General features: G+C 40.7%; 1 long non-coding RNA gene across 2 annotated transcripts in view; it reads right to left on the reverse strand.

Annotated features, from left to right (window-relative positions):
- Positions 1-22350, reverse strand: part of LOC148056522 (uncharacterized) — a 148833-nt gene that overhangs the window by 85205 nt on the left and 41278 nt on the right. The window contains exon 3 of one of the 2 annotated variants that reach the window (XR_015703114.1): positions 3418-3499. The exons of the other annotated variant lie outside the window; for it this stretch is intronic. This is a non-coding gene — a long non-coding RNA (uncharacterized LOC148056522). Of the gene's footprint in view, positions 1-3417; positions 3500-22350 lie in introns of those variants that run through there. 2 annotated transcript variants of the gene reach the window in all.

Genomic DNA, 22350 nt, shown 5'->3' on the forward strand with positions numbered 1-22350 from the left:
CTGCCCTCTACTCTTCCATAATATAGGAACCAAGGAGGGGGAATATCTCCCTTAAAAATTCAGCTCAGAAAACTCATAATCCAAATAAAGGAACCTCCCCTTCTCCGCTGCCATCTTATTGTACAATTATTCACCACATCCATCATTTTTAAAGTTTATCAAACAATTTGTTTTACTTGCTTTGAGAGGCAACACAGGGTTAGAGGGATGGTGTAGTTCTTTGTCTCCAATTGCTCTTCCTGATTTTTTAGATGAAAAGATGCCTAACCTGGTGACTGAACTTGTTGAGGAAATGCCATGCCGAGTCCCTGGGGATTCGAGCTGGCAGCGCCCGCTCGCTGCTGGGGTGCAACGTCGCCCACGGCAGCTGCACCACCCCTGAGCCAGAACAGCCCTGGGAAACAGATGAGCTACAACCAGGGCTCAGACACAGAAGGAAACTAGCCAAAAGAATGAGAAACCTCTACATAACAAAATTAAAGTATGCAATTACTGCCATGGTATTAGTTGGACCAAACTTGAATTGCTTAATGCCTGTGTCTTTGGATATCTCTGCTTGCAAGTATTGCTTCACATTAGGAGCTAATACGCTCAAGGGACAGGTAAATGAATTTGTTTTCCAGCATTTGCGTGCATCATGCATGAGCAGAATTTCCCAGCCAATGTAAGACCATTTGGTCAAACAACATTTGCAATTTGCTTCTATATTTAGGACGCTTGCCTGCAAAAGCCCACATATATTTAACAAGGTCAGTGAATAGATTTGGGCGAGTGGTATGCGACTTCTGCTATGTTAAGAAACACACATGATGAATGAAAGCAGTTTATTTCTCTTATGTCTTAAAATGTAAAGACACATACTACTGGAATACCTTCTAAATCTAATTCCCACTGCAGTGTTTTGTCAGCTGTTTATTAACAAACAGTGTCTTTTTCCACCTCTTGGAAAAGGATATAGCAAGATCAAATTTGACTGAGATTTTGAATTTATAAAAGCTAAAAAGCCCTGGAAGTTTCTTCCCATGAAGAGAAAGCAAAGATAATCAAGCAACGACAGCAGCAGCAAAGCATTATAAAGATAATTGTTTTGGTCTAAACCTACATCTTGATTCTGATGGAAGACTGAAGTCTTATTGCATGCAAGGTCCTAAGTAGCAGTTCAATTTTATAATAGTCCATTTCCTTGAATAAACTATTTATTGGTACATACTGTTCCTGTAGCAATCAGCATCTGCTTTGCATAACCATAACCATATTTACATTTTTCTCTCAGAGGTATAGAGGACTGTACAAAACGCAACACAAGAGAGAATTCAAAGATATGTTATTATCAGGAAATACGATTTTTTGAGTCCTTTGAAACTCAACTGAGTTTAAAATGCCTTTTTTTGTTGTTGTTTAAAGCACTTTCCCTTCTAAAGGTTAAAACCAAGGTCCAGAAGGGTCAAATCTTTTTCTTTTTTTAAAGGCAGTAACTACTGACAGGAGCCCTATTCAAAGGGTCTCCAGCCGTGGTACCCATTCTGCCTTGTCACTGATGGAGGCTCAGAGCACGCCACAAAATTCCAGAACTGAAACTTCATTCCTGAAAGACAGCTTTCTTCAGCACTACTCAGTGAAGTCAGTTTAGAAAGAGAAAGTGTGTTGAAAAATTAATTCAGCACAACCCCCTGCTGAGGGGTGGTGAGTAACGCATTGGTACGTAGAACATGCAACGTTCCCAAGCACCGAGCAATGGAAAAGTGTCCTGAATTCAAAGTGCTCTATCTCGGCGCTCTATCTCCGCATGAGCTCTAGCCTGCAGAAACGGAATTCACTGTTCCATGGACAGGTTCCAGAAGCTGTTTCCGTATGCGGTGCATGCCAAAACTGGGCCTAGTCGGCTGTTATTAAAATGTTGCTGTCAAGCTATTAAATGCTTGAAAAGCCGAGAATTAAAAGAAGCTTTATGCATGTACTCCCCACGGTGTTGCTAATCATGCCATTGATGTTTGGAGATCCAGTTCCCTTCAAAATTTAGCTACAGTTTGTGTTTATAAATCATTTCTTTTAAAGACTGCCACCAAACAACCAATCTCATTCCTCAGTCTAATCTGCAGTTTGAACAGGAATAAGATTGCGCTCAAAGATTGCAAAGCATTCTTCAAAGGCACTGCTAAAAGCAGGTGCTTTAGGGGACTAGTCCTCCCAGAAATAGGGTGTTTTAAAAGCATCCATTCCTCCCGTTGGACCAGTTTGCACTGGGGAGTGAGACTGGGAGCCTGCAAGAAACTCGTCCTTCACCTGCAGTGCCCCCAGTTCTGCATCATTCCCCTTAAATTCCCAGGATGCGTTTGGCCAGCTTACCATAATTCAGCTATCTAGCAATACCTGATCTACTGAAATGAATGACTGAAAGCACAGAACTTACTATATCTAAAAATCTGTCTATTATCTATCTTTTCATCTAAATGAAAAGATTTTTTACTATCTTTTCATTTACATGTTCAATACCAGACCTTTTGAAGAATAATAAAAAAAAAGAAATAATAAAATCAATGCCATTATTCTTTTTTTCTATAGCTTTTACGAATTTAATTTAGGAAATCATTAAGGAGGGATTAAAGAACTGGAAAAACTTTGGTTTAGAGGAATGAACTAATATTTCCCGTTCCTGTCTAGGACGCTTCACAACAGACAAAATATTCTCTATATCTAATTACACATTTATTTTGTGCTGATATATTTAATGTGCTATATACAGAGAGGAAGTCCTTAATTTGTAAATCCAGAATGAATTTGTCTATATTGTTATTTGTTCTTCTAGAGAGCATTCAGGATTACCAGCCAATCTATGCTTCACTGGACTAGATGATATAGAAACACAGGGGTAAAGAAACATACTCTTCCCTCTAAAAACCATACAATAAAAATTGATGTGCAGTAACAATGAAGGTAAGCTAGAGGCAGGTTGCAGCAGATGCGGCACAGGGAGGCAGTGGAGGGATGCCTACTGAAAACTGCTACCTCAGAGCAATGTGTTGGGGACAAGCGTTCTCAACAGACTTCTGAACTCAGCCACAGTTTCTTAGACCTAAGGGGATTTGCAATAAAATGAACTTGGAGCCTGGACAAGACATTGGTAGGTATGAAAGGCCCTATGAAGGAGCTGCCATGCAGGAATTAGATCATTTTGTCACAGTCTGTGATGTACAGAGATCTGAATAGAGGCAAACGATGCCTTTACCACAGAGCAGGTGACTTTAATTGAGGAGAGAACTACAAACATTTACAAGGAAACGCGTACGGGGCGAGCAATGCAACAATTGCGAGAGGGAAGCCGTGGAAAGCAAAAACCCAACGATTTCAAGAAGAGTGACCTGGCTGATTACGTCAAAAGCATCAGACAAGTGAGGACAGGCGAGGCTACGCACACACTAATCTCTGGGAAGGGGTGTGAGCCACGGTCAGAGTCAGTCCCGCGTGGGATCAGTGCTGGCTGCATCGCCTTCTGCTCTGCCTGGTGGACAAAAGAGAAGTGCCACAAATGCAAATAGCCAAGCGCACAAGGTGGAAGGGAAAAAATAATCATCCTGTAATTGACCGCTCACTAATGGAATCTATTAATTTATGGCTGCAGAAGAGCCAGCTAATTTGTGGTTAATGGTGTTTAAAAGATAAACAATCTAGACTGAATCAGACATGCATAATCCCTCCATATTGGTGCCATGCCTTAATTCTGGGGAGCCTTCAGCATTTTCAGGGAAAAGGGAATAATCCTAAGAACCCACCACTTCCAGTGACACCAATTAGGCCGAGGTCTCTTTGTTTTATTTAATCTGGACCAAATGGCACAAAGTATATCAAAACTTGCAGAGCTTCAGAAACACCGACGTTATTTACTGTCTGGGGCGTAAGAGATGAGAACTTTTAGGGAGTCCTCCAAAAATACAGCAAGAGGCACACTTTCATTACTGAGGACTAAACCAGCCCAGATCAGAGAGAACCCCATTCAAGCACAGACTCTTGCCGAGGGTGAATTTTAAGCCTGTTCTTGTCTAATCCTTACTTGGGGAAGGAGTCATTGGTAGGATGCTAAGTACCCTGTTGTTCTTTTGTAGTATCTCTGGGAGCACCCTTGCGAGGAAATCTCACGATGTTGAGGCAGATTTTATTTAAGTTAATACTCCTAATTCACAACTATTTTGTTCAAGTGTTTGATACAAGATATAAAGGTTTTGATATCTAGAAAGCCTTGTGTGTAATACCCTCTTGACAGATCATTACACGAGTCTAATTGAATTTAGATCTTGAGATATGCCATTCAGAACTTGTTTGCATTTCACTAGAAATGAGATGATCATCACTTACCTTTACATAGAAATTGTGACGCATATTTTCATGCACATGAAACACAAATACCAAAATATTCAGGTATTTGTGTGCTTTATTTGCATATAGTTGCTACCTCTGTGTAGAAATGAAGTAATTACTGTAACAGGCAATTATGTGCTCACATGTAATTTGCATAAGAGGAGGAAAAAATCCTACTGTTTACTCATTCTGTAGATATCTGGGGCAACAAAGCAAACAAAAAAGAGCTAGAAGAAAACCTGCATGTTTGCCTAAGATGTCTTTCTGCCAAATGGACGCTTCATTTAGAAAAGAAAAAAAGAAAAAAAAAAACAAACCTCCATCCTTCTCATAAGCAATTGCCCCTTTTTCCAGGAAATTGTTTATTTGCCTCTGTTATTAGGTTCTAAATAGCAAGAATAAACATATGTAAAAAGTCAAAACATTGCTACTTTTTTTTTTTTTAAGACCTCCTGTTATATATGAATCAACGGTCTCTTGAAAAAGCTCTCTAATTATTGCAAATTTTGGTTAGTGAAAGAAAAATTTGTGTACACACCCCCCCCGTATAATTGATTCAAACATAAACTTCTTTTACTCAAAAGGAAATATTTATTCAATTCATGCCAATTATTTAACAAAGAAAATTGTCATTCTGAAATGAAAATAAAAACTTTAATTTAAAAAAACACACACTTTAATATTCACCAACCCCTTCCCTTATTTTGCATGATAAATTATCTGCCAAATCTATATTAAATCATGTAAATTTTGTATTGCCTTCAAATTTCAGTATTTAGACACTTTACTGAGAAAAAAAAAAAGTTTGGTTATGCATCAAATTCCTTTTCCAAGGCTTCATCTATGGCTAAATAATTACTGAAACATCTTGCCTCTGTGCTAGTCTCTCATAGGTCACTGCAGCCTGCCTTCATTGCAAGAATTTATAATTAATGGGATATCTGAGATGTGGATCCAGGGTACGGATGTTACAAAATAGATCACAAGTCTTAGTTCTCATAAACTTAATAAAGAGCTGCTTTGCTAGTCCTGCAAGTCCTCCTTGAACTCCACCAAAATATAAATTAACTCCTGGGAAGTTAAGACAAAGCAAGTTTCTGGTGTCTGGCCGTGATGTGATTGAAATTGGCTCAACAACATGATAAACATAAGCCCTGGTACCCTTCCCTTCCCCAGCCTCCTACCTTCCTTGACACATGAAGTGAATTTCTCTTCATCAAGTTCTTCATGTATTGTAGAGAAAATCCTTTTCTAACTCTCATTTTCCCACTAAACTCATTCTGTTCTAGGATTAATCTTTTCTACTAAAAAAAGGATTGTGTTTATTTTTCTTCTGTAACAGGTAGCCAATCCTGTTTTACCTTTGTTGTGAAAGCACCTTCTAATACACCCTAAAGGACTGCGTACAGCTAGCATTTAGGAAACAGTACAGCTTCCTGGGCCATCAAACAATTTAAATCAGTTCTCCTCACTGTCTTGATGATAGCTGCAAAGATTTCACTGGAAGAGAATCCCAGTGTGAAATTGTGCCAAGAACTCAGGTGCACAAGCAGTAGATAAATAATACAAATATAGGACCAGTGTTTGGGTTTTTCCCTCTAGCATTTTGGGCAGTAACTTGGACTTTTGTGATTGTCCCCTTCATCCCCTGCTGTGGTTCCCAGTGCTGTACCCAAGTGCTGCTCCCACGGTGCCTTCCCAAGGGGACAGGACAGGGGCCTGCCCCACTCCCTACTCACAGGTTGCAACCCAGAGCAACAAACTGCAGATCTGTACCAGAGTCTGGGAACTAATCTTTCAGTGCTTATGCTGAATTCCAGACATGCTCCCAAGGTTGTATAACAGCAAACAGCTTGGAAGAGTCTCCATTAGTTGCTTGATAGGATAGGACAACCATCATATGGTGCTTTTCACACCTGCTTCCCTCTCCTTTTATTTTTGGGAGGAATAATATTCAAGCTAGAAGAACATGGCAATGCTCTACCGTCTTAGCCATTTCCTCACATCTCAGACCACACTTGATCTTTTTCTCCCCATGTGTTTGACATTTTTCTCTGTTCATTTCCATGCTAATCGGATGATAAACCCATGTAAAATTTGAAGGACATACTAAGGCTTCTGAATTACTCCCCAGAGAACTATCAGGAACACTGTATCCTTTCTCAGACATGACTTTTTTGTGATAAACCTTTGCATAACACACTTTAAATTTTGGGTTTGTTCCCTTAGTGTTTTTTGTTTGTTTGTTTCTAAAGATCTTCCTCAGTTTAAAGCACCACAGCCAAGTTTGTCACATGAATGTACTGAGAAGCAAAACTCCGGCATGGGATTTTCGGCATTGCCAGACTTGTTTTGGGACCTTCAGCACGTATTTAGCCAAGCTGTGCCTCATTTTACTGGGCTCTAGCAAACAGAATGAAAGGTGTAATCACAGAGTTTGCAGTCGCTTCTGGGCTCAGATGAAGTATTTGTCTGTGTTCAGTTTTAAGCTGCTTTTTTTGGCAGAGTTTAAAAATACAGAAATGAGAATTTTGTCTGTTGACATAGCATGTATAATTTCTTTTTAATAAGCACACACGCGCATATGCATCCGGAGCTCCGGGTAGGAGAATTTTAAGCAAATGGAAATAAACATAAAACAATGACACAAAGCTTTCATAAAGAAAGCTGTGAAACTGATGTCTAAGTCTTAAAATATCATACCCCATTCTGCAATAAAGTTCTCTTTCTTTCCAAATACCTGCTCTGCAGCCCCTTGGTCCTATAGGACACTGCTGCTCCATAGTGGAGGTTTTCAGGCAAGGGATGGTCAGAGAAGCTGCTGGAAATCAGCTCTGCTGAAGCCAGCGGGAGCAAAACGTGCCCGGCACCTCACAGCGTGGAGACCAGGGAGGGAAACAGACCCTGTACTGACAGCACGAAGGACAAACCTAGAACTGTGTCTTGTCTGGGTTTCGACCAGAAGACACAAACTTAAAGGCTTTCTTCTTCTGACACTTCCCCCATCGGTCTTCAGTTTGTTGCTGCTCATTGCACTGACCTGTAAAGTCAAGGCTTGACCGTTTTTTTGAGTCCAAGTGAGAAAGCAGATGAGATATTGGGACAGAGGCAGACTTTTAGCCTCAGAGGCTGGCAAGGGAGGCAGAAGTGCTGCGCCTGAAATCTGTGTTGGGCCGTTACCAAGACATTGCTTGTTCCACAGCCATCCACAGACTGTCACATCATTTCAGTACTAGAAATGAAGGGTGGTCTGACACGTAAGTTATTTAAAAAAAAAAATTCCTAAACTTTACAAGAAAACAATGCATTTGAGAGTCAGATTTTTTCAAGAAGAAAGTCAAGTCCAAATGCTAGTTAGGCCTGTCTGCAGATGCAAGTTCTGCATGTAAAAATATACATAGAGACTTCTTTAAACATGAAGCCAATGTTATAAAGAACTAGATGTAATTTTCCAAACAAAAATGCTATGGTCCCTACCTTAAGCATTTAGCTAACTAGTTTGCATGCTCAGAAGATATTCACACTTGGGGGGAAGGAATATTTTATATATATATATAAAATTTCAACATTCCACACCCAGAAAGGGAGGGCTGCAACTTCCAAGGAAGAAGGAAACATGCTTGAAAACATCATCCTAAAATGACAACCAAGGCTTCACATTGATGCTACTGCTCTTAGTTTACTCTCTTAATTGAAAGCTATCAGCATCAGAACATTTAGGACCCAGCAACGGGTCTTTTGGAGACCCAGACAGTTTATAGCTCCTGGGACTTATATGTCTGATTGTCAGAGGAACAGAGCTTATCAATCTATCAAATCACTGTCAAGCTAATATGATACTGTTTCTACCAAAAACGTTTCAATGTTTTCTCAGCACACAAGGAATTCACCAGCCAGACCCTCCCACAGTCAACGTTTGCTCTAAAATTACCCAATCCCTCAGAATTACACCGGGTGAAACACGCTACATCAGCCTTCTTCCATTTGCGGTTTTCCACCTATATGTTTAAAGATGGTCTCCTGATGGCTCATCTGTGTCTCAGTCAATCAGGTGATCTTAAAGTTCCTGCATGTTTTCCTCACAAAACAAATCTCTAGATTGCTGAAAACAGATTCTGGGGAAGAAACAAAAAATCCTAATCCTTCAGCGTTGCTAAATTTCTCTCGTGATCACCTGTGCTTACCCTGAAGCCTTTGTACAGAGAGGCTATGGCAAAAGGAAAGAAATAAAAAACTAGCATCTAAGGCATTTGTTTTTAACAGGGCTTTGGGCTCTTGTTTTCCTTCCAAAGTACAAACATGATGCCCCAAAGTCTGCAAAAAGCTAACGTGAGTATTCTGCTTTGGATTATGACTGAATGTTAGTGACCTGCACAATGACAAAAATGATTGAACCAGTCAAGGCAATTTGTGGTGAAAAATTACAGGGACAGAACAGAAGCGTGCTCAGAGTGCTGAAGAACCCCAGAGTCATCCTGCTCGCCTCAAAACCAGAATGGGCAAATCTTTCCCCAACAGCCACATCAAATTCTCTGCAAACTCTGCTAAAGAATTAAATATTTAAGCACCCACACAAAACAAACATATCTGCATTTGAATCACCCTGCTTGGAAGATCGCAATGTTTGGAGTTCTTAATGGAGCCGCATTTGGCAAAGTTACAGAATTACATTTAAAAAAATCTACTTATTTTTCCACTGTCAATGTTCCTTTATATGCACAATGACAAAACTGAATGCAGTTTAAAATGCACCTGTCAGAGCTGTCAGCCATCAGCAGTACTCTTTTGTTGGTTGGTTATGCTGCGAGGCTATTCCAGCATGTTTTCACTAAGAGGAGGAGGTGTCATCTGAATATGGCAAAACAAAACTGTGTGACTCACTCAGCAAAATCAGACAGATGTTACAGTTTGGAATAAGACACACCGGCTGGCTGAGACTGCAGACTCTTCGAGACTGAGCCTATCTTTTTGCTTCTACAGCACCCAGCTCCCAGCACGGAGCCGATCCCACTGCAGCAGAATAAGAAGGTAATGAGAACACAGCCCTTAGCGAGCAGCCGTTCGGAGCCCCGTGAATCAGCACTTGCTCCGTGCACTGCCACACCAGTCACAATTAACACCCAGCTTATACGACAGAGGTGGCAAAACAATATTGGAGTTAATATGGTGTGGCAAATAAAGGAATACATAATTTCTATAGAGAAAATGAGGGAGCATGTAATTCCTTTGGATGTGTACCCTGAAACTAAAGCTATTTAGGCATTCACTTATTTTTTTCTTGCTTATAAATTTTTGCCACTGCGAATCCAGGCATTTTATACCCTGTGGCACCTCCTGGAAGTTACAAGAGTTGAACTAATGAGATCTGTGAAAGTGCTCCCTCTTTGAGAGAGGAAATGATTTTTAGTCAAACAGTCGAATGTTTTCCCTACCATCTGCACAACCTTTTGTTAAAACACCTTCTATACTCAAACACCTGATTAAGCAGATGGAGGGAGAAAAAAAAGCCTTTGTTAAAGTTTTGGCATCCTGTTTCTTCAATTAGATTCTTCCAATAAGTTTTCAGCAAAACCAGACTTAGGGTTCCACGTATTTTTAATTCTAAAACTTCTGCCAAGAAGAGGTAAATGGAAGTAATTCACAACGCCCTGTAGTATCTTTATAGGTCTGAAAATATATTACCGCAAATCTCCTCCACAGGTCACTTGCAATCTACAGCAGCAGTTCCTTGAGTTTGAAGCACATCGAAATAAATATGGTAAAGATAGATTGAAGTACAAGGGAAGTGTCAGATATGTACCACCTACGCACCAGTCCTTATCCCTAAAGGCCTGGGCAAGCATCTGTTTTCTAAATGTTCAGTACAGATGTCAATCCCAGCCGGACAAAGAAAACATTGTGATACTGCTTTGCTGGCCCAACAGAAAATGCAAATTAAAATACACCACCTCTTGATAGTCCGCATTAAGTGCTCAAAATTCAGGTACTCTACTAATTCATGATGTTGCAAAGGAGCATTTGTTCATAACTAAATGCATGATATTGAATGGTGGCAATTTGTTTGCTGTAATTGGGATCAGGTGTATACTAATTAAATTCACAGGGGAAAAGAAAAAAATTCAGCTACACTCTTTCTCTCGCCCTGGAAACGATCAGCACCTCTAAAAAATATACATAAATGTCAATTGTTTGCTAAGAAATTGATTGCCAGCTAGATTGGCACAACTCATAATTCCTGTAACAGGATGGGCAGCCGTATCAGTCAGTATTGGCAAGTAAGGACTGACTGCCCCAGATGGCTGGCAGCATTTAAACAAGATGGGACCCAGATGTCAGCAAAGCAGTGAACAAATAAAAATCATATCACTGAAACGCTTAATTTCTCCAAACAAGTATGCTTTTAAAAATTAAACCAAAGGAGTGTAAAACCAGGAACCCCTGAACTCTAGTAGGGTTGGAAAAGAAACCCCATGAGTGAGGGCAGCTTCGGGCACATCACACACCCTCCTCCTCCTCCTGGCTGCATGGAGCTCATTCCCCTCGGCCCCTTCCTCTCAACACACTCCCTTATCTGGAGTGGTACACAGGGCCGTTTAGGGGGGGAAAGCTTGGCAGATGCAAGACCCAAGTGCCAAAAGTCTGGATGCGTTTTATCATCAGTGCTGCCAGCAGTGGCATCTGGTTGCATTGCTGGCTCCTTGCTTGGCAGTCATGGGGAGGGTCCTGACCCTGGGCCTGGCCAGCACTCTGCTAAGATGCTGCAGGTCTGGTGGGTCAGTCCGTCTCTCTAAACAGCTACCAAAAATCTTTTCTCATGACTAACCCTTTCATTCTCAATGGGGAATAGGACAAAGACAGGATTTTCTCCAAAAAGATTTTCCATAATCTTTATGTGCTCTGCCTAGCACCTAGCAAAGCTGAAGCTCACTCTCAGGATGCATGTGCTGAGGCGGGACAGTTTAGCATAAAGTTTTCCTAATTAAATTCACTCTGGCTTCAGGTTGGACAGGAATGTGAAGATTGTTGCATGTCAGGATGGAGACACCTAGCTAGCAGCCAGGGCAGAGATAGGCACAGGGCTACGTTTTCAGTCACGTTTACCTCTGCCTTCACATCGTACATAAGCTGGGTCTACAACTAGGTGTTTTGCGTGGCTAACTATAAGCCTTATGCACATTTACACATTAATTTATGCTTCCGGATTTTGTATATTCACATGGTGCTACATGTTTTCTAAAAACTGTAGTTCCTGACTGTAAGGTATTCGGGACCTCACTGTTAGATCCAAAGAGACTCACCGACGTTTCAGAACAAGACACCTTATTGAAAACAGCACACGATTGTAAAAAAAAGCCTGGAAATTTTGGAAATTTGCATTTTTTTTTTCTTCCCTCCACCTCCAACACAACATTTATCATAATATAAAGTCTGGACTGCTCCTCTTCATGACACGTTATAGTTCAATTATCAATTATTGGGATTCACTCCAACACGCAGACAGCAAAGCTAGCTATTCACATTGGTTCCTCTAGCTTTGAAATGTGTTTGTGTTATAAAGGCATGTTTTGACTTCTGTGATATGAAGAAATTTATCCATAAGAAATAAATGCAGTTCTTAACACACGTCTGTACTACATTTATTTCTGAAAATTTTAAGATATTACAGCTCTTCATTGGCTTGATAGCTCAGTAATCTCAGAAGTTTCTCTGTTGAACTGGCTACACTGTTAGGGGATTTTCAAGAGCAAATGTAATGGATAATGCTTAAATTGCAGTAAGCATAGAAGGGCTTGTACTTTAGCCCTCATAGCTTCATGTGTGGGAATGATTATCCTCAACTTTTCAGCTCTTTGATGCATTGTGAAAGATACCCACAAATCTTAATCAAAACTTTCCTACATTAAAAGCACAGCCAAGCAGAGGAGCCTGGTCTTCTGGCTGTGGAGTTTTGCCTGAATATATCCCCATGTGAATACACTGCTTTGAATGATGTAACATGAAAGGACTGTCTGCATTGTGCAGAAATTTTCTGTTTTCCATTACTCATACTTGTAAATGTATCTGTTTTACAGCTCCCTAAGAAATGAACAAGACTTAGCGTCAGAAATATTCCTAACACATTTTTAGGCAAAACAAAACCAGCTAGCCAATCCATGGTATTAAGTAATTCTTCTGTGCTTCGCAAAGGCTCACAGTCCTCTATAACATTTGCATGCGTTCGTGCAATTTCTTAGATTCCCCACACTGGTACAGTCGGCTCTTTTCCCACTCTGACAAGAGCTTTTCCCTGGAAGCCCCATAAACCGTGTTGCTGACAGCAATACAGTAGTGGAAAGACACACACAAGTGCCTCAGATGTTGGAACAAGAAAGAGGTATTCCAGCATTTAGTACACGGGATTCCTGCTTAGCAAACAATCCCCACCCCAGCTGGGCTATGGAAAAACCGCAATCTTCTTACATCTTTTACAAATTATAAAAGACAGACAAATAAAAAAATTAATATAAAAAAAAAAAGCAAGGATAAAGGAATTGTACCAAGGTGTTACTTAGTTCTTAGGCTCGGGTTTGATCTTTGAGCAGTACCACTGTTGCCTTCAGAAGATTTTGGTCTGATTGAGATGACTGCAGGATCCCTACTCAGCTCAGGAGCTACAGCTTGGGATAAGAAATGCTATGCTCCAGGTTTTGCCCAAATCCATTAGAAAAAAAAAAAAAATCAGCACGGTCTTATGTGTGAGTTCATGTTTACAATAAAAGCTTTTGCTAGCTGAGGATGTCAAACAGAAGGTGGTGATTTCTACATGCCATTTTTATGCTTACCAAAGTACTACCTGCACTTTTAACAGTAAGAAAGCTATAATAGTCACAAGAAACTGCCTTGTCTTAGACCTGATCTACTTCAAATATAGCTTTTAAAGAGAATTATAAGGAAGGAGTTATAGTGGCCAATCTTCAGGTTACTATAGACTAAGCCCTCTTCCTAAATGGCTTCCTTTGGGAAGACTCCAGAGAGCTTCAGCTATCCTGCAGACCTCCCACCTCCTTTCTTCCTCTCAAAGCTGACAGGCAACCAGCACAAAAGATGGTGACAAAGATATTCGCCAACAATGCAGTGTCCCTTAAACACACACACGGGGCCCAGAATGCAAATGCAATGCAGCAATCTGGAAAAAAATCTAACACCAAGGCAGCAATTTCTACACTTGACAGAAGATTTCAACACCAAATTCACGTTAGTAAGGAAAGACAAATCTTTGACCTCCTCTCCTTCGCAATGGATCTGTATTGAAATCTCTAGATGTGATGCCAGATTCCCTCTTATAAATACAGTATTTCACTTGCACCCTGCAGTACCCCACACGCACAGGATTGTGCTTCCTTTTTTATCCATAGAAAAGTGTGAAGACTGAACCTGTCCACTGTTTCTCTCTCCAAGGTTCCTTCCTCTCAGCAATTGGGCAAAAGCTCCCGACTTTCTTGATCAATAAAGCAGTACCTGCTGTTTCCTGCCCGTGAGAGACTGCTATTTTGGAGCAGTTCCTGATTTCTCTCGCAACAACTTATTTGTTGTTGTCCATTGGGGTTCAGACTCAAAATTATTTGTAACGAATCCTGGTAAATGGCTCCAGCTGCTTGTGATGAGATAACTCAAGAAAGGAAGCACAGTTTAAGGTGAAGTTTCATTGGAAAGCACGATAACCTGTATTTCCGCCCTATCCCATCTCACATCAATCAAAAGAAAATTCCCCTTCACTTCCATGCTTTGTAAGCAGAGGTGAGGTACTTTTGCATATAATACAGCTTCCTAGACTTCATCAACCAAACAAGGAGAAGAGGAGGCCTAAGTTCTGCAAGCCTGCCTCAAGGGGTACCCCACCACCAGCAGTTATCACCCATGCCATGAACATCTTTCTCCTCTCTGCAGAGACCTCAATATTACAGGGCTGAAGGGGAACAGGGAACACCAGGTGAAATTAAGCAGTGCTGGACTGGCAAACCCTCAAGAATTGAACCTTGCAGTCATCCCCATAAGCAGCACAGCCTGGGAGTGGCTCCTAGGGAGCCTTGGTGTGAATACACCTCTCCCGGCATGCATCGCTGTGTGCAGATGGATCGTTCATTCTCCACACATGACTCACTGCAAGACCTATGCTGAGCATCTGCTACCTCTGCCAGTAGATTGAGGAAGACAGCGGCAGACTATAATCCACCAAGAGGCCTTCCCAGGGAAAAAGCTGAACATATGGACTCTGGTAGCTGCCAGGGTGGTCTGCCCTTACACCAGAAGTGAAAAGCTGCACATCTCACAGCATAATCTCATTTGTTTATAACCTGCAAAGCTATAGCATATCATGGCAAACAAGATTAAAATAAGCCTTGGTGACCTTTAAGACTCATTTTCATCGTATGTAACATTGGAACAGTGAAGTAGAACTGCATGAAGGAAGTATGACCAGGAAGAGGAAAAACATCTTGAGAAGCCAAGAACACCACTCTTCTGACTACCAAAGATGGTATGCGGCTTCTCCTGTTAATGCAGCTAAAAAGGACACACTCTGCTTGGTTTCTAGGACCAAAGACAGCCACAGAGCCTTTAATACATTTCGGTCTGAATGGCATCTAAACCAATGAAGCCCAAATACTGGAATAAAACAAAAGACATGTCATTTCTCCCATGCTGCCCTTGTTAATTAGCACACCGCCTCTTAAGTTTGTCTGCTGAATTTGATCTTTTATGTACTTTTCTACAATTTTTCCTTGCAGCTACTTTTCAGTAGCAGTGGTTTATCGTGAAACATTGCTCACAACAGGGGCTGACAACTGTTTGGAGCTTGGTTTGATCTATGTTTTCTATGGCAGTTGTGTTTTTATTTTAAATGGAAGCAGTAAGATAGTTATAACCGGAACATCCACAGTAAAAGGGGGTCACACTAAACGTGCCAGACCTGTCTGGGCAGGTCTAATTTAAACACCAGCCTTTTAAGAACGGGACTGTCTTTGAATGAGATTTCTTTGTACTTCTGAAGACAGCACACACCCTTTTCCTGCTGCTTGATTAAACAGCACTTGCCCAATGAATAGATCTTGATCAGGAATAGAAAATGCATGGAGCTGTCCTGGGGAAAATGTGCTCGATCCTTTCCCAGACTCACCTGTGGGAAGACACGTACAGATATATTGAACACACTGACCTTTCAAATAAGTCCTCTCATACATGGGCCTCTGCTCTATCAAATATCTGTGTCTTTAAAGTATTTCTTTTATACGTTTGAATGTAATAAAGTATTAATGGTAGCAGAAGCCTCTCACAGGAAAGCTATACTTTAGATTTGGCTTTGCCCTGTGTCTGTTCTGGAGGGCAAGCACAAACCAAGACATGTACTATTTCATGAGTTATTGCAGCCTAAGATCCACCATTACAATCAGCAGAAGTCCTGAAGTGCATATATCACTACTCCGTCTTGCAGAAATGGATTCTCCCTTGCTAAAAATAACCCTGTCTTTGCTGTGTGAATAATCATCCTTCATCTTGTTCCCACTCACCCATAAGAGCACAAGTGGAAGAGAGCAAGGCAGGCGAGTCCTAAGGAGGAGCTGGTTTTCATATGCAAGGTGAATATCAAAAGTTTACACTACTCTGCTTCAAGGCTTTTTTCTATATCAGGAACTTTAGAAATACCAACTTCTACAGTGAACTGTTTGCAAATGCACTAAATTCATGTGCAGAAAGCACAAACTCCATAGCATAAATGCATTCTCAGTAGATTGTAAGGCTAGGACTTTTAAAATAACAGATGATAACTGAAAACTCAATACCATCAAAAGCAAGTAAGTTTGCTGCCTAGGACACATATCTGGATTAACTCTGCTGTCTGCTCCAGTTTTCCTGGATTACCTTGGGCAAGTCATCTAGCTCCCATAGAAATCAGCATGAGCTGGGATTCTACATCGGGCTTGGGTATCTCAGCTCCCACTAATTTCAAGCCTTAGCTGCTTCAACACATTTGAAAATTTCAGGCCTCAGCTCCATCACTATAAAATGGAACAAAGAGCATTTCTCTACCTCATAGTAATGTCATAGGTTGTAAAACACTTGAGTACAGCAGTTATGCATGTGCCTGTACATACTATACGTGGACAATAGCTAGGTCAGGCTGGTCCCCATCTCCAGGGGTGACTCATTTCCAGGAGAAGGTGCTTGCATTCATTTGGAAGGACAACAAGGCATGACTCAATGGATCAAAGCAATTTATCAGTACTGAAATCAGCACCTAATGTTAAATTCTGAACTGCTTTCTGCCAGTTAATTTACATATTAGAGCTTTACATGGCTAGTATTAGCTGAAACTAGACCCACTTGACAGACAGAATAGTTAATTATGTAATTATGAAATTTCTGCAGTTGCTCTGGTAAACGTTCTACAAAATAGAAGTAATTTTTACAACTAATTTCTTTTTTACTTTTAGGGTGTTTGTATTCTCTATTTTTGGAAGGTCTAAAGAGATCATCTTGGGAGGATGGAAGACATTCATCCACCATTCTCTCTCCAGTCAGGCACTCACCTGTCTAGGGGGTAGAGGACAGAAAAGTTGACCATACTGTAAGAGACTGGATTTTTAACTAGTCCTCAGAAAATTATATCCTCCTATATAAGCATCTGCCTGCCTCTTGGATGGCAAGTAGGGATTGTTCTGCAAAAAGAATTCTTTACAGCACTTTATCCATCTAGGCCCTTGTCTCCTGGTGCTTAGACAAACACTTTTCGGTTTATGTAAATAGTTGGTGGATCAAATTTCCCCAGCTGCCACACCCAGCCAGCCTGAATCACCCAGAGAAACATGAAGAGTCAACTTTTATGCATTGCTTTTTTACTAAAGTACACAAGAGTTGCTACGTTACCCTTTTCCCACCAGCAAACAGATTTTTCATTCTGAAAGAATTTTTCTGTGTATCAACCCTCTGCATAATGCTTGTTAAAGTTTGATCTGATTAAGAGCAGGAGCAGTGGGTGTGAAACAAAGCAAAATAAACGCTCAAAGTGCGCCTTTACTTCTGGACTTCATGTTGTTGCTCCTCTAAAGGAGCCAAGCTCCTACCACCCAGTGCTCCAGGGGCACCTGCTCTTCCTGCAACCACCCTGCATGCCCTGAGTGGAGGACAGGAGAACTAAGCTAGCTACTTGCATGGGCAAATACAAAGGTCATTAAGAAAAATCTGTATGAATCCCATGAGTTCATCTACAGGTGCTTGCTGGCTGTCATTAGTCAGGCTTGCTTTTCTAGAAAGACCAATACAAGGCAAGGCCAACTAGATCAATTGTAATTACACCTCTACAGCGAAAAAACAAAAAGCAGCCCTATGGCCCTTCTGTATCCATGCTATCACTCGCCTGCTCTGCAAGCCTCCCAACACCATGGTTATTGGTACAATACAGCCTAACATGCCTGGTGTTTGGCCACAACTCTGCCCTGTCTGCTTCCCTCCTCCAGGAGCCAAGAGAGTTGTCTGTCTTCCCATTTTAAGCTAGAGGAAAATGCTCTCCTGAGGCTGTGGTCAGTTGCGGCCCCGGTGGTGCAAGGATACAAACACAGCAAGGCTTGGGAGGAGATGCAGATCTTCCATTTGGCCAGCTCGTACCCTGGGAAATGCAGAAACAATTTCTAAAGCAAAAACCTTGCTTTCAGGCTCAAAGCAGAAACTAGCGGGAGAGATGATTTGAGATGTTTCTTTTAGCATTGTAATGTCTCAAAAAGCCTCAGTTCTAGTCTTAATAATCACTCATTAGCCTCTGTGCACTCAGACTGCCATACTACTACTTTTGGCCACTGGCAAGCAAATCCAGACTGAGACTAGACAAGTGTTCCCAGAGATCACCATTCTCTGGCCCGGTTCATCTGGAGCCTGGCCCACACCCCAACCGTACCCTTAATCCTACCCCCAGCCCAACCTCTGCTTTGCAACTGCTGCAGGAATTCAAAAGGACTCTGAAAAACAAAGCACCAAGGTCTGAATTCTCTATGGAAACCTGAATGTAATCCCTGTTATGCCAGCAATTTACCTAAGGTTTCCAACTATCACATACAAAACACCCAAACAGCAAAACCCAACTACTGGTTTTATCGATGAAACAGAGAGAAATTTGACCTGGTAGAGTTAGTCCTACTTATTGGCCATTAGAAATAAAGTTATGTACATGAATTACTTTGTAAGGGTTTGATTTATTGCAGGTAAACAGTTCTATTGCTGAGCCAGCTTACTTAACAGCGTAGTGTATATATTGAAATCTTTTCTGTTTGTTTAAACTCTTTATAGAAATTCTTACATAGTTTCAACTAGTTGTGGTTAAACAGTTATAAATACGTATGTATTTCCAACTGTGTTACTATCTGGTTTACATTGCTCTTCTAATGTTTTGGGTGACCTTTATGAGCGATTTTTAATTTTTTTACATGAAGTATAATTATATGAATTTGTCTCAAGACCTCTCTGAATGTTTTGTTTCATTCATTTTATTGTTATATTATTAAGACTGGTTTTGACCCTGTCATAGTGCTCACAAGCAATGTGGAGTATAAAATGTGTTGCGTGGATCATAAATCACTGCAATATGTATTTTAGTCCTCATTGAAGGTGCAAGCCCCAGCTCTTTCTACACGATTTCTAGGAGAGATCTTAGCACTATTATTCTTTAAAACATTGTGATAAGCAGAAAACAAAGCTTCTGAATCTCAACAAATTTAAAGAAAAAAAAAGAAAAAAGAAGTAAAGCAAGGTGTTCGGTCATTATCTTTTCTTTGTGTGTAGCAGCCATGACAAACATCCAGAAAGCCTTTTTTTTTTTTTTCCTTTTTGTTTTGTGCTCTTTAACAGTACCTCGGTTTTAGTGAAATGTGCTTAAGATAAAGACTGCTACAGGTGGCACCTAGATTCACTTGCCAAACATTTTTGAAATCGGCAAAGTATCTTGGGAAACAGCATCATGGTGAAACACCATATACATTTTACAGTCAGAAAGCCGTGGCAAGATCCATACTTCAGAATAGGCAAAAGATTGTGTTAGTGGATAAGTCCTCCATCTCTTGCTCTCTTTAGAGAAAGAGGCGTGAACTCCTCCAAAAACAAAGGGGGGGGGGGGGGGGCGGGGAACAAACCACAAAACATCTCCAGGTAGATCCTAATTACAAAGCTAGTGGTGAGACATGCCTGGAATCACCTGGACTTTGGGGTATGCTTTGCAGCTTTTTGGGTAGCAGAAAGCTGACCTTCTCCGAGGGTCTTTCCTCACTGCAGGTTGAGGAATCAGGGAAGTAACCAGGGTAAATGGTGAGAAAAGGGAAGGGTGCACCAGGGGAAGAGGAGGCACGTAATGAGAAAAGTATAAAGAGAGAAGAAGGCATAAGGTGGGCAGGGGCCTGGACAAGTGCACATGGCTGCTGGGTAGCTCCTGACGGAGGCTGCTGGCATGGTGCACGCTATGGGAGTTGTCACAGGCTGTAAATTAACTCATGTGATACATAAATGCCCAGCAAAACTGATTGCACACACCCAGCTGAAAAATGTAAGTAAACAATAATTCCTGTCCTTTTTATATCTATTACTTCAAGCTCAAGCATGCTTTAATCCTTCATTTTATTTGATATCATTTACCTTATCCAACATATATAAAGGGATATGTTCTCCTCCTTAGACTGCCTTCAACTTTCTATGAAACTAGCTTTAAGGAGTAGGCCAATATTTGTATAGCAGATAATACCTACAAGGAGACTCCCCTGTCTAGATAGGCAGAGAAAACTCCCATTGTAGGCCTTCAGTATAGAATAAAACATTGTATGCTTAGAGACACACAATCTGGCTTCAACCATGTATTTGATATTCCTTGCATGTGTCCCTTGTGTCTGAAAACTAAGGACTATATGCCAAAAGTCATTCACTTTTCAGATGTGACATGTCTAGAAACGCCCCCATCTTTGAACAAAAACAATCAGGAGTATTGCACTCTTGTAGAGCTTTCAAACAGTTGTAAGAAATACAGGGTTATAAAGTCCCCTGTACTTCAAACAAGAATAGAGGGACTGACAGGGAACAGAAAAGAGGTGGAAAACAGGAAAACGAGTTCAACAAACGAGCCTGGAGAAGTGGGTTCTGTGCCTGACTCCACCTCAGGTGCTCTGTTTGGCCTTTGGCGAGTTACTTATCTTTTCTGTCTCTGTTTCTTTATGTTTTTAAGGAAAACTCACAGATAAAATGATGAGCTTGTAGAAGTTAGAGACCAGCACTGAGTGTATTAAAAGCATCTTTGGGTTACAGTTTAGAAGAAAGAAAAGTGGAGAATGGAATGATGGGATTGAGTGAAGTTTCAGCTCTTGCTCCTAGCATTTGACATTGCTCCTTTATCGCAAAGTCATCGAAAGAAGCCTATATTGCTTTGCCTCTAAGGGCCTTATTTTATCTTCTCACCTGCTCTTCTTCTGTGAGCATGACTTCTAGTCTCATGAGCTTGCATAATTGTGCATATTCGCAATCAAAGTGTGACACACTGCTGAACTGGCACCTTTGCTTCTCTATCCAGTTATCACCATATTATCTCAACATGCCCCTAATTTTCTGCTTTTACTTCCTGCAGGCTAAGTTGGGAGTGTGGACTGCATGTGTTTTAAATTAATATCCCTCTACTTACTATCTCAATATTATTATCCTAGAGAACTTTTTGCTGCATTTCAAGGTTCATTTCTGATTGCGATCTTTGTTAGCAATAGTGTCATATATATTCAAATAAAACTTACATGTATAAGATGCACAGCAGATGTTTTCAGTACTTAAGCTCTTTAATGAATTCATACTTCATAAATATTTTCATGCCTTAGAACGAATCCGTATCTCATTTCTTTCATCACAGCAGCGTTCAAGTTACTGAAATAGTCACAGTTGCTTACTTTTTTCTCCCATCTTATAAAAACACAAATACTTGTATACACCAGAAAAAACAGTTGCCTGTGGAATGGAAGAAGACCATAGGCTTCAACCAGTCTGCTTTAAGATGATCCAAAATCCCAATGCAAAAGACTTCTATTTTAATGAAAGAGGATATCTCTATGAATTAGTCTTGTGTACACAGTTGAAAAACTACGTTGCCTCCTGAGCAGATACATTGGAGAAATAACTTTTAAGGTTAAAATTCCTGTAAAGGATCCAGTACTCTGCTTGACTGAATTCCAGGAGATATTACTCTAATTTCTAAGCATCCATTTGGCCAATACTCCTAATCTGGTGATGAAGCAGAATTTCTAATACCTTTGAAGTGTTTCTCATGGGAGTATTGAAGGGTCATTTGGAGGAAAAAGAAAAAGAAGCCCTAATTCATTTTAAAATGACATTTTCTAGGGAAAACCCAAATGGCGCAGTACCTTCAAGATGCGAGGATGGAACACAATGACCCGTGATGCCCCTCATGTCCAATGTGCAGATCTGACAAAATAGATACTGTCCTGTTACTAATTGCTCTAACTTTAAACGCAGCACATCCTGACACCACAGGAAAATATAGATTAGAGCTAAAGAACCGTATTACCAGAAATACAAAGATGTAGCCAAATTCTCTTTCTTCACCTGAACTAAGCCTCCTACACCAGTCTCTGACTTCCCAGTAACGTCTAGCTCCTTGTTCTCCTATTTATGCTGAGTAGTGGAGCACAGATGGCAGTAAGTACCAGAAATGACAATTAATGAAAAGCAGGAAAGTACCTTTTTGATGCCTAAAGCTCAAATGCTTATCAGAACTGCTTTCAGATGATCTAAACCCAATGTTTCCTGAGGTATCCCAGAGAACACAGTTCTGGCCATAGAAGGTATGGGAGGAAGAACGCAAGAGAGAAATACCTTTCCGAAGAGAAGACACCAACCATTACAAATTAAGTTTTAATACACAGACTGAGAGGACTCACAGCTGTCCAAACTGGTACCACAACCCTGCATTTTTATAACTATATCCGGTGA

The sequence above is a fragment of the Nipponia nippon genome, unplaced genomic scaffold (assembly GCF_047370975.1).
Source record: "Nipponia nippon isolate SJK-2023a ecotype South Korea unplaced genomic scaffold, ASM4737097v1 scaffold_13, whole genome shotgun sequence".
In the NCBI taxonomy this organism is placed as follows: Eukaryota; Metazoa; Chordata; class Aves; order Pelecaniformes; family Threskiornithidae; genus Nipponia; species Nipponia nippon.